Source organism: Pongo abelii, chromosome 20, assembly GCF_028885655.2.
Source record: "Pongo abelii isolate AG06213 chromosome 20, NHGRI_mPonAbe1-v2.0_pri, whole genome shotgun sequence".
Classification (NCBI taxonomy): Eukaryota; Metazoa; Chordata; class Mammalia; order Primates; family Hominidae; genus Pongo; species Pongo abelii.
The window spans coordinates 48,821,283-48,834,910 of record NC_072005.2 but is presented as its reverse complement, the minus strand read 5'-3'; the positions used below and the strand labels follow the sequence as shown (position 1 = coordinate 48,834,910).

Genomic DNA, 13,628 nt, shown 5'->3' with positions numbered 1-13,628 from the left:
TTCAGTATGATATTGGCTGTGGGTTTGTCATAGATAGCTCTCATTATTTTGAGATACGTCGCATCAATACCTAATTTATTGAGAGTTTTTAGCATGAAGGGTTGTTGAATTTTGTCAAAGGCCTTTTCTGCATCTATCGAGATAATCATGTGGTTTTTATCTTTGGTTCTGTTTATATGCTGGATTACATTTATTGATTTGCGTATATTGAACCAGAGTTCTGTAGATGTCTATTAGGTCCACTTGGTGCAGAGCTGAGTTCAATTCCTGGGTATCTTTGTTGACTTTCTGTCTAGTTGATCTGTCTAATGTTGACAGTGGGGTGTTAAAGTCTCCCATTATTAATGTGTGGGAGTCTAAGTCTCTTTGTAGGTCACTCAGGACTTGCTTTATGAATCTGGGTGCTCCTGTATTGGGTACATATATATTTAGGATAGTTAGCTCTTCTTGTTGAATTAATCCCTTTACCATTAGGTAATGGCCTTCTTTGTCTCTTTGGATCTTTGTTGGTTTAAAGTCTGTTTTATCAGAGACTAGGATTGCAACACCTGCCTTTTTTTGTTTTCCATTTGCTTGGTAGATCTTCCTCCATCCTTTTATTTTGAGCCTATGTGTGTCTCTGCACATGATATGGGTTTCCTGAATACAGCACACTGATGGGTCTTGACTCTTTATCCAATTTGCCTGTCTGTGTCTTTTAATTGGAGCATTTAGTCCATTTACTTTTAAAGTTAATATTGTTATGTGTGAATTTGATCCTGTCATTATGATGTTAGCTGGTTATTTTGCTCGTTAGTTGATGCAGTCTCTTCCTAGTCTCGATAGTCTTTACATTTTGGCATTATTTTGCAGTGGCTGGTACCGGTTGTGCCTTTCCATGTTTATCGCTTCCTTCAGGAGCTCTTTTAGGGCAGGCCTGGTGGTAACAAAATCTCTCAGTGTTTGTTTGTCTGTAAAGTATTTTATTTCTCCTTCACTTATGAAGCTTAGTTTGGCTGGATATGAAATTCTGGGTTGAAAATTCTTTTCTTTAAGAGTGTTGAATATTGGCCCCTACTCTCTTCTGGCTTGTAGAGTTTCTGCCGAGAGATCCACTGTTAGTCTGATGGGCTTCCCTTTGATGGTAACCCGACCTTTCTCTCTGGCTGCCCTTAACATTTTTTCCTTCATTTCAACTTTGGTGAATCTGACAATTATGTGTTTTGGCCTTGCTCTTCTCGAGGAGTATCTTTGTGGCGTTCTCTGTATTTCCTGAATCTGAACGTTGGCCTGCCTTGCTAGATTGGGGAAGTTCTCCTGGATAATATCCTGCAGAGTGTTTTCCAACTTGTTTCCATTGTCCCCGTCACTTTCAGGTACACCAATCAGATGTAGATCTGGTCTTTTCACATAGTCCCACATTTCTTGGAGGCTTTGCTCGTTTCTTTTTATTCTTTTTCTCTAAACTTCCCTTCTCGCTTCATTTCATTCATTTCATCTTCCACGGCTGATACCCTTTCTTCCATTTGATTGCATCAGCTCCTGAGGCTTCTGCATTCTTCACGTAGTTCTCGAGCCTTGGTTTTCAGCACCATCAGCTCCTTTAAGCACTTCTCTGTATTGGTTATTCTAGTTATACATTCTTCTAAATTTTTTCAAAGTTTTCAACTTCTTTGCCTTTGGTTTGAATATCCTCCCGTAGCTTGGAGTAATTTGATCATCTGAAGCCTTCTCTCAGCTCGTCAAAGTCATTCTCCGTCCAGCTTTATTCCGTTGCTGGTGAGGAACTGCGTTCCTTTGGAGGAGGAGAGGTACTCTGCTTTTTAAAGTTTCCAGTTTTTCTGCTCTGTTTTTTCCCCGTCTTTGTGGTTTTATCTACTTTTGGTCTTTGATGATGGTGATGTACAGATGGGTTTTTGGTGTGGATGTCCTTTCTGTTAGTTTTCCTTCTAACAGACAGGACCCTCAGCTGCAGGTCTGTTGGAGTACCTGGCCGGCCGTGTGAGGTGTCAGTCTGCCTGTGCTGGGGGTGCCTCCCAGTTAGGCTGCTCGGGGGTCAGGGGTCAGGGACCCACTTGAGGAGGCAGTCTGCCTGTTCTCAGATCTCCTGTTTCGTGCTGGGAGAACCACTGCTCTCCTCAAAGCTGTCAGACAAGGACATTTAAGTCTGCAGAGGTTACTGCTTTTTGTTTGTCTGTGCCCTGCCCCCAGAGGTGGAGCCTACAGAGTCAGGCAGGCCTCCTTGAGCTGTGGTGGGCTCCACCCAGTTCAAGCTTCCTGGCTGCTTTGTTTACCTAAGCGAGCCTGGGCAATGGCGGGAGCCCCTCCCCCAGCCTCACTGCCAACTTGCAGTTTGATCTCAGACTGCTGTGCTAGCAATTAGCGACACTCCGTGGGTGTAGGACCCTCTGAGCCAGGTGCGGGCTATACTCTCCTGGGGCACCGTTTCCTAAGCCCATCGGAAAAGCACAGTATTCGGGTGGGAGTGGCCCGATTTTCCAGGTGCCGTCTGTCACCCCTGGAAAGGGAACTCCCTGACCCCTTGCGCTTCCCGAGTGAGGCAATGCCTCGCCCCTGCTTTGGCTGGCGCACGGTGCTCTCACCCACTGACCTGCACCCACTGTCTGGCACTCCCTAGTGAGATGAACACGGTACCTCAGATGGAAATGCAGAAATCACCTGTCTTCTGTGTCGCTCACGCTGGGAGCTGTAGACCGGAGCTTTTCCTATTCGGCCATCTTGGCTCCTCCCCCCATATATTGTATATAAATAAATATATAGAGATAAATGTGTATATGCTTTTTCCATATGTATACATAGAAAAAGAGGTAACACATACAACACTAGGAGGCTGTGGACACAGCACATGGGACACAGCACAGAGGACAGTGGGTGACACACACTTGGAGAAATAAGAGATTCGGCCATGGGAGCTCTGCATGGGAGGGAAGGGGCAGTGACAAAAAGTGTATATTTATAGAGAGGGTAAGACTACCAGACACTACATACATATATAACATATGTCAATTTTATTATATTTAAATGTCCTGGTGTCTTATGTGTTACCTCTTTTTCCATATACATATATGGAAAATATGTATATGTTTTACATTATTATACACTTTATATTATTATATATTTTGTTATTATATATTACATATAAATAAGTATATGGGAATATATGTATTTTTCCTATACACACAAAAAAAGAGGTAACACATAAAACACTGGGACATAGTTACTGGCTACATGTGGGAGAGAGAGAAAAAAGTTAAGTGCAAAAAAATCAAGCCTGGTATGTTAGTTTATCCCCACTGAGATGCATCCAAGATGAGATTAGACATGCAGGATAATTTATTAGGAAAAATGTCTGTGAGAGAAAGTGGGGCAGGCAAGAAAAAACTCTGGGAGAGCCTGGGGACCACTATGCAAATCTGATTCCTGTGAAGGAGAAAGAGAAAGAAGATTTAGCTACAGTTCAAAGAGAGCATGGCAAGGCTGACGGGGAGCCCTCCCACCAGTCAACCAAGAGAGTAAAACAGAGTCTCACAGATCTGGGCTTGCTTTCATATCCCTGCTGGGTGCTTCAGGAAATTGAGGACTCTAAGCAAAGTAGGTTGTCAATTTGGAATGCACTGATCTAGGCCTTCTGTCAATCAAGTCAATTGATAATTAATTAATCAATTATTAGCTGGGAGTGCTGGAATTACCTAGGGAAATTTTTCAACATACATAAGCCTATACTTTCTCGGCCCTATTCATTAATGGGCTCCACCAAGAACTCAGTAATCCTCTTGAGAAACACAAGCTGCCATGGAGACCTGACAGAGTCTTCTTCATGCCTACCACAACTGACACACTGAGAAAAAGATGCAACCATGAAGGGGTAGAAAGTTCTCATGACACAGAAAATAGCAGTCAGCCTTTCTCACATCATAAAGCCTTCAAAAATATCTGAGTGCAGCATGGTCAGGATGAAATTGACAGAAGACTGATCACTAACCTAGAAACACATTGAGAGAGAAAAAAACTGCAAGAATATAGTTGACTAATCATCTACCAGCAACCCTCCCACAAAATTAATGTGATCCCCGAAGGAACAAGTAGAAACTACTTCATACTTAGTGATGGTTCTTAAGGTACCACACTGTAAAATAACATCACCTTTATTCCTTCTCTTTTTTTCTTTCCATGAAAGACACTTCAGTACAAGGAAGGTCTCCTGGCCTTTCAGGTACAGCCACTGTCAGCATCATGACTGAAGTACTGGCCAGTGTGGCTCTGATCTAGCAGCCCTGGTGTAGTTTATTTCAGGAGGACTGGCAGGTATGATGGCCTTTCCTTTTGTCCTGTTTCCTGCAGGGCTGACTGCCATGCTTGGGAGAGGGAAAGGACTTCTTTGCCGGTATTTGGGACTGGATCTCCTCCTCCTCCCACTAAACTCCTGCTTCTCAGCACTTATTCCTACAGGTCTCTTCTCCCCTGTTCTTCATGCTCCCTGTACCCCACTGTCTCCTACAAATGATTAGCCTCAGCCTCTCCTCATTTGTTTCCCAGATTCAATACCTTATAAAAGCCTCCTGATCTTTTTTTTAACATCTCTCACTTGTGTCATTCTCACCATTCCCACAACCTCAACAACTGCTAGAGGTACTGCTTGACTTATCTCCAGTCTTTCAAATCTTCCTTGTGTATGACTGCCTTATTACCTTCCTAAATTCTAGTTAACTCACCTATTCAAAAATCTTCAGAGATCTACTCTTGCCTATTTGATAAGTTCACATTTCTTCTCTTTACTAATTTTTATTGCTTCCATTCTCTCAATTCCTTAGTATAATCCCTCCATTCTAATTAAATCTGTCTTTCTACACATCCATTCCCCTCCACTTCATATACACATAGAATGCTTAGTTCCAATGCTATGGCTAGAAACAGGGTGATCTCCCATCTACCATCTGCATTATGGGCTTACCCATACCCTTCATCACAAGCAACCTCTGACCTCCCAGAGAAAGATGACTCCAGCATTAATGTGTAAACCTGAGACTCAGAACACAACCTACATGTGATTGAGAACATTTTCCTGATGACCCACTCATATGTTCATGAAAGATACAGAAATGAAGAAGGCAAGGTTTCTACCCCAAGGAACATAAAGACTAAGATAGATGATAAGACCCGAAAAATAATTATAATACCAAAATAGAAAAAAGTGAATGCCACAAAAAATCAGAGAAATCTGAGGGGAAATACAGCTATACATTGGAATCACTGGAAAATGGTTTTTTAAATGGATGCCCAAGCCCCACCCATAGGATCCAATTTAATGGTCTAAGGTGAGACTCAGGCATTGATAATTTTTAAGTCTTCCCAGATGCTACTAATGTGTAACCAGGATAAAGAACAGCTGTTCTAATAGGTAAAACTTAGACCTAAATTAATTATTATTAGCTGGGAGTATTGGAATTATCTAGGGAAATTTTTCAGCATACATAAACCTATACTTTCTTGGCCCTATTCATTAATGGCCTCCACCAGCAACTCAGTAATCCTGTTGAGAAACACAAGCTACATGGAAAAGCCACTTTATTTGATATGTAAAATTATATGAAAAGCATTTTCAAATCATAAGTGGTAAAGGATGCTAAACCTTCTCTATCTTATATTTATGGATATGTTACTGATATGATTGTTCCAGAAATTGTATGAGATTCCTAGAAATGAAATACATTATCAGCCATAATGTCATATACCACAGAAGTAACTTTTTATGTGAGCTGTGTTATAATAATGAATTCTCATCAGAGTTTTAACCATAGTCATGTAAAATCTTTGTCATTCACAGACGTTGATTTTATTCTTCCTCAAAGCATTTCCAATCAGCTACAGTCCAAAGTGGCTTCCTTTTCAGGGAGATTTATGGAAAAGATGCTGACAAGTACTCTTTAATACAAGTTTATGATAACTTTCAGATTATACCACTGGGCTGTCTAAAAACTTCCAAAACCTTAACAAACAGGCTGATATCTTAATAAAATTCCCAGCCTACCAAGCAGGAAAAACATTGACTTCATTGAAATAATTGATAATAATGAGGACAATGTTTTTATGATTTTTATTTGAAAATTTGCTGATTCTTTAAATGGTTTGTTTTCCAGATTTATGGAATTTTTTTCCTGTAATCTATCTATAGCTTATAGCAGTTCAACAAACTATGCTTCTGGGAATGATAATTGAAACACTTACTTTTGCTCTCTACCTGACTGCCCCAGAATTGGGCAACTATTCATGAGTATTGATATGTTTATGGTAATACACATATTTGCACAAGTACAGTAACAATCTGCTCTCTTTGTAACAGGACACATTTGAAATCATTGGTTATATTACCAAGGCTTTGACTGGGATGTTATAATTAAGAATATAGATAGAATGAACCAATATGAACTGCAGGCAAAGTCTGAGGTCAGCCTTGGTTTGGCTTCCTAGTCTCAAGAGTTTTGTAAAAGTTTAATCTGAGATTCCTTAAAAAAAATTCGACCAAAGAAAATTTCAAAAGAGAGCCTACATGGTCCATTTCTATTCTTGCTGTACTTATGTAAAGAATCAGACCACGTTTGAAGAAACTCAACTTATTTTGCAAACAAACGTATTCTACTGAGATTATCATTGGTAAAACTAGAGATGCCCATAGAGAGAAAAATTATCTGGAAAATAAAAACTGTAGTACACCTGTTATGAGATTGCAGCTCTGTTCATTGTTTCTGTGTTTCTATTATCCACCTGTAGACTGGACATTACCCTGAATTCTACTAGTTCCTCCAATTCCATTTTCTCCCATGGAATCACTATGAGCAAGACCCACTCAGTTCCAGAAGCCCTATAAGCTAGAAGTGGACAACTCAATGTAAATTTCATGGGAAAACCCTTCTACCTGAAGCATGAGCCACTCAGAACTCAGCAAAATATTTGACCTCTTAACAACAGACGCTCAAACTGTAAACCAGTACAACAAGTTGATGACTTCACACCGTGGACAGTTTTTCCCAAGATGTCAGAACAACAATCCCCATCATGATGAGGCTCTCACCCCTCTTAACTGTCCTTTCTCATGCCTGCCCCTTTCAATTGGCAGGATAATGCAGTCATTAGAATTTCACATGTAGCAGCTTCTGAGGGTAACAACAGAGTGTCAGATACGTCATCTCAACCTCAAACTTTTACATAACATCTCAGGGGAAATGTGGCTCTCTCCACCTTGCATACAGGGCTCCCAATAGAAATGAACACAGAGATATTGTCTGTGTGTTTGCAGAGAAGATGGTTTCTATAAAGAGGTAGGAAAGCTGAAACTATAATAGAGTCCCCTTTAAATGTACATTGTGTGGATGCCTCTCGCCATTTCCTAAGAGATACATTGTAAAACGTGACAGTAATACTGATTCTAGCAGAATAAAACATGTACCACATTTGCTAATACTATTCTCTTAAAATAATTTTAAAAGAATGGGGTGGGCCCTCCCAAGTGTCCAGGCCAGGTCTCTGAACAGAATCCTCTATCTGCAGTAACAATACCTAAGAAGATGACATGGACTTGGTCCTGATATGCAGCCATTCCTTTATACCCTTCCCCTGCTGCAGGGCCGTACCAGCCCAGGGCCCAAATCTTCAGCTGCAGAGCTGAGAGAGAACATGGAATATCCAGCATCCCTTACCTTCTTCCAGTCCACCGGTAGCAGTGGCTACCGGCATGGCCCATTTACCACTGAGGACACCCATCTGCTGACCCATAGTTTCTAAGAGTCAGACTTTCCTGGCTTCTCTGAGCCCCAGCTACTTTCACTCTGCTGAACCCTTCTTCTCCCCACAGGTATCATTGCCTTAGCAGACACCTCTTTCAGCTGCAGCTAACAGGTAAGCCAAGACCCAGAACCCAGAGGATAAACAAAGATTTCAAAACCTACTGTGTCCAATGGAGTTGCCCACATGTGGGCGGGAAGCCACCCAGGTGCCAAGGCAGGAGACCGAGGGCATGAGCTGTTCCAGTATCATAAAATATAAAAGAAGAATAGTTATACCAGATATAGATCTTAGATATGATTATGTATGAATATCATTAATCATTAGTTGGTAGCAATTACTCTTTATTCCAATATTATAATAATCCTTGGTCTATAATCATAACCTAGGAAAAGCCAGGCCATACAGAGATAGAAGCTGAGGAGACATAGTGAGAAGTGACCAGTAGACAAGAGTGCGAGCCTTCTGTTATGCCCAGACAGGGCCACTAGAGGGCTCCTTAGTCTAGCGGTAACGCCAGCATCTGGGAAGATGACGGTTGCCAAGCGAACCATGATGTAGTGGTAGCCTCAGTGTCAAGGAAAAACGCCTGCTACTTAGCCGACCGGGAAAGGGAGTCTCCCTTTCCCTGAGGCAGTTTAGAGAAGACTCTACTTTTCCACCTCTTGTGGAGGGCCTGACATTAGTCAGGTCGACCCGCAGTTATCCAGAGGCCTCACCGTCTCCCTGTGATGCTGTGCTTCAGTGGTCACACTCCTAGTCCGCCTTCATGTTCCATCCTGTACACCTGGCTCTGCCGTTTAGTTAGCAGAAGCAAATTAGTGAAAGTACTAAAAGTCTGTAATAAGCAGAAATAATGGTGTAAGCTCTCTCTTTCTACTCTCTCTCTCTCTGCCTCGGCTGCCAGGCAGGGAAGGGCCCCCTGTCCAGTGGACACATGACCCACGTGACCTTACCTATCACTGGAGATGGCTCACACTCCTTATCCTGTCCCTTTGTCTCGTATCAAATAAATATCAGCACAGCTTGGCATTCCGGGAAACTAGCGATCTCTGTATCTTGGTGGAAGTGGTCCCCCTGGCCCAGCTGTCTTTTATCTCTTTGCCTTGTGTCTTTATTTCTACAATCTCTTGTCTCCACACATGGGGAGAAAAACCCATCGACCCTGTGGGCTGGTCCCTACACCCACTGCACAGAGACAAAGAAGCAGAGATGTATACAATTCCCACAACAACGTTGTATCCAAAAACAATGTCCTCTCTGCCCCTCATCGTGGAAATCACTGTCTCTCACCACATGGGGAGAGGCTTCCAGGGTCTCACAATTTTTCCACAAGAGGCAATGCACACTTTAACGCAGCACTTCAGCAAATAAAGTGGTGACGGTTTACCTGCTTAGGTAAAGTTTCTTAAAATGTTCTCCCAAATTTCCCCCTGAAGAACACAGAAAAGGCTTTCCCAATTGTGAAACATGGGCCTTCCCACCTTTCAAAAAAGTACCCAGAATAGCCAAAACAATCTTGCCAAAATAAATTGTAGGACTTGAACTTTCTTATTTGAAATCTCACAAAGGAGAAAAATTATTAAAACACAAGCTGCTGGCAAAAGAATGGACATAAAGACAAATGGGATAGAATTGAGAGTCTAGAAATAAACCCTCACACTTATGGTCAATTACTCTTTGAAGAGGGTGTCAAGACAATTTAATGGAGGAACAATTCTCCTTTCAAATGATAGTGCAGAAACAACTAGATAACCATATGCAAGACAGTGAATTTAGATAACTCTACCTCCCACCATATGAAACAATTCTCTAAAAAATTCATCAGTGAGTTAAACATAAGACCTATAACAATAAAATCATCTCAAAATACACATAGAGGTAAATATTGATGACCTCAAATGTGCAATGGATTCTTAGATATGATACAAAAGCACGAGAAACCAGAAAAAAAGATAAATTGGGCTTTATCAAGATGTGACCCTTTTGTACATCAAAGGAAATTATCAAGAAAATAATTAATAGACACAGAATGAGAGAAAATATTTGCAAACCACATATAGGCAGTTTTCATGTCCACATAATATAAAGAACTAGCTACAACTCAATAACAAAAGGACAAACCATCCAATTTATAAATAGGCAAAAGACTCAGATAGACATTTCTTCAAAGAAGATACAAAGATAGTCAAGAAGGACATGAAAAGATACTCAATATCATTAGTCATTAGGAAAATGCAAAGTCAAAGCTGCAATGAGACACCACATCACACCTACAAACCTGGCTACCATTCCTTTAAAACGATAAATAACAAGGAGCAGCATTATGTAGAAGTTGGAATCCTCATACATTGCTGGTGAGAATATAAAAAGGTACAGCTGCTAGGAGAAATAGTTTTCCTGTTCCTCAAAAAGCTAATCATAGAATTCTCATTTGAAACAACATCAATTCCTAGGGATATACCCAAAGAATTAAATCCAGGGACTCAACCAGGTACTTGCATGAGAATGTTGATTGCAGCATTATTCAAAAAACATAAAATATGAAACCAATCCAAGTGCTCATCAACACAGGAATAAACAAATATGGTGACACATACAACAGAATGTTAATCGGCCATAAAGAGGAATGAAGCTCTGACACCCGCTGGAACATGCATGGACTTTGGAAACATTATGCTAAGTGAAATACGTCAGAAACAAAATCACATAATTGTATAATTCCATTTATATGAAACATCAAGAATAGGCAAATTCATAGAGACAGAGTAGAGATGATCAATGTCTAGGGTGGAACATACAGGGAGTTATTGTTTAAAAGATATAAAGTTTCAGTTTAAAATGACAAAAATTTCCTAGGAAAAATAGTGGTGATGGTAATTTAACACTGGGTATGTGGTTAATTTCACTTGATTGTGGATTTTAAAGTGGTTAAAATAGCACATTATTCACAGAACTGTGAAAAATAGATTTCTATTATTTAATTCACCCAGGCTAAGGTGTGTGTTATGGCAGGTGAAGCCCATGAATACTTCATCTGACCCAGTAGTTCCATGAAAGGCATCAGTTTTTCAACCAAGTTAGCTGGAAGCTCCTGTCCCCAGAAGAACCAGAGGCCCCAGAATGAGAGCTCCAGCAGGGGCTCAACCAGCACAGGTCCCATAGGGCACCCTCAATGTCAGGCCCTGGATGGCATGTGAGGCTACAATGATACAACTACAACGTGAAAGTGTAAGTATTTTTACTACTTACAGACACTAGGGAGCAGTTGGCATACCTGGAGACCACAGACACAGAGGTCAGTGAGCCCAGGCAGGGAGGAGAGAAGAGACCAGTAAGCCAATGGCTTTATTAAGTCCAGGGTGTTATCTGACAGGTTTCCAGCAGGGAGCTTTAATGGATGTGTTCAAAGCAAGCAGCAAACACTGGGACCAGGAGCTCACGCTGTGACTGAGAGGTGGTCACTTTAAATGTAAGGGCGAATGTCAGAATTATCAGTTTAAAGAAAGCATCTGGAGAGAGGGGAGCCCAGCACACCAAGCAGGAGAGATGCCTCTAAGAATTTATCTCTGGCCAATAACTGGAGCCACTTGAACCAGATACAGTATTGAAAACTGTCATGGTGAACAAGCCCTGCCTCTGATTTGAGGCAAATAAACTTACACCTTAAAAAAGGAATGCCAAGGCAACATGACACTATGAGCATCAGCACATCCAGGGACACCAGCACGGTGTGCTACTGTGCCCTGGAGTCAGAAACCTGGGTTCTGGTCCCTGGGAGTGAGAAAATGAAAACGACTTTTCCCTGCCCCCGTGACATTCATCTTCTCACCCTGCTTCTCGCTCTTCTGCTCCCAAGACCACGGGCACTGCTCAGCCCCAGACATCACTGCCCCCAGGGTATACACAGTGTCGCCTACTGCACACAAACACAAACTCACAGAAGCTGACAAAAATCTGCGTTTGGGACATCTGATTGTGAAAGAGGGAGAACAGTGAACGTAGAGCCACAGAGACTGGGACTCACGGGGCTGGAAGGTGATGGAGCTGTAACATAACATATGTGTGACATCGTGTGAGGTGTGCAGATCCATGTGGAAGAAAACATGCAGCCTGGCCTGGGATTGCTGCCGTTCACACTTCCCTCCCTGTCCACCAGAGGGCGACAGAGTCCCTCCCAGCCTGGAGCCTTCCCAGGGGATGCCAACCTCCCTCAGGCGAACCCACAGCCCAGCAGGGTCCACCCTCACCAGGGTCACATTGGCCCAATCCCTCAGTGCTCTCCATGCTCCCCACACGGACTCTGTCAGCTCCTCCCTGACCTGGCGGCCGCCAAGCTAAAACCACTCCCTCTGCAGGTAGCTCCTGCCCCACACACCTGCTACTTCCCTGGGCCTAGCTAAAGGCATCTCTCAGGACAGCGCTGGTGCACGCGACGCCACACTGGGCGCTTCCCCCTCGTGACCTCCCTCCATCCTCATCAACTCTTTCTGTCACTGCTCCCTAAATACACGCCCCTGCTCCATCTGCCCTGTTCTCTGGGGCATCCCAGGCCAAGCCTAGCGCTGACACAGAACAGCAGCTGCCTGAGGGCCGATAGCCTCCCGGGGAATCAGCCAGGCACCCTGTAACCTGCCTGCCCGCTGCACCCCGGGGGGCTCAGAACACGTGTGATGGTCACACACAGGCACCATCTGGGATGGGGCCACCTACCCCCAGCTGTCCCTTGGGAAGACAGACCTCTCCAGTGTGCTTGTGGGGAGAAGGGGGGTGTTATTGCTCTTTGCTCCCAGAACACAACTCACCCCACCCGCCCTCTCAGCTGTGAGCAAAGTCCCTCCAGACACGCTCTCTGGCCACTGCCTGTTCCTCCTTTACAGAGAGCAGCTTGGCCAGGTCAAAACCTTCAGGACAGACCCCTGGATATGTCAGCACATGGAGGGCTGAGCCCATAATGGCCACGGAGTAAGTCAGGATGAATCTCTCCAGCTCTGAACCCCTGCTCTGTCCCAAGCTCCCCCTCCTGCGTCTCAACAACCTATGTCCCGCGGGGTTCCTGGGTAACTCCCCACTTCCTCCTGCACCACCACGGGGAAGGTGTGGTGACCACAGGATAATCAGCTGAACAGAGAAGGAATGACATCAAAGATGGTCAGGAAGAACATGAGAAACCCTGAGCTCCAGCTCAGCCGCCAGACCCCAGGGAGCCATAGAGTGACCGAGAACTGTCCGTTTTACTATGGGACTCACAGCCCCCGCTGAGCAACCAGCACAGGCCTCTCCTCTCAAGAGGCATGAGAGATTCACCCTGCACACCTCCAGGAAGGACAGTTTCCTCTGGGACACCCAGGTCCTGAATATCCGTCCTTGGAAGCTGCAGCCAAGCTAGACACGATTAGAGAAAGGAAGGGTCCCTCTCAACAGGCAACACACAGCTCACCCACAGCACAATGAGGCATCACTGTGACAGGGACTTGGTGCAGCTCCAGCCTCCTGCACTGCAGGGGAGAGTCAGATGGGGATGAAAGAGGGCAAAGGTCCTAAATGTGCACCCCGACCCAGAGCCATGGGGACAGCAGGAGGCTGAGGCCCAGTACTGTGCTTGCCCAATGTGCAGGGTACGTGTGGGTCTGTGTGTGTCTCTTCTGTGTGTGTGTGTGTCTGCACAAAGTGTGTGCTGAGGTTTGGTGAAAGAATCAATGCTGAAAAAGGCAGAGGCCTCCACAATTCCCAGGGACCTGAAACACAGACAAAAGGAAAAACGGAAGGAGGGAGAAGGAGGCAGGACTGAGAGAGGTGGGGACAGAGAGGTGTCCTGGGCCTGACCCCGCCCATGAGCTTGAGAAGTG

General features: G+C 43.7%; 1 long non-coding RNA gene across 3 annotated transcripts in view; it reads right to left on the bottom strand.

The window, feature by feature from the left end:
* Positions 1 to 13,628, bottom strand: part of LOC134760718 (uncharacterized) — a 93,456-nt gene that overhangs the window by 75,922 nt on the left and 3,906 nt on the right. The window lies entirely within an intron of this gene.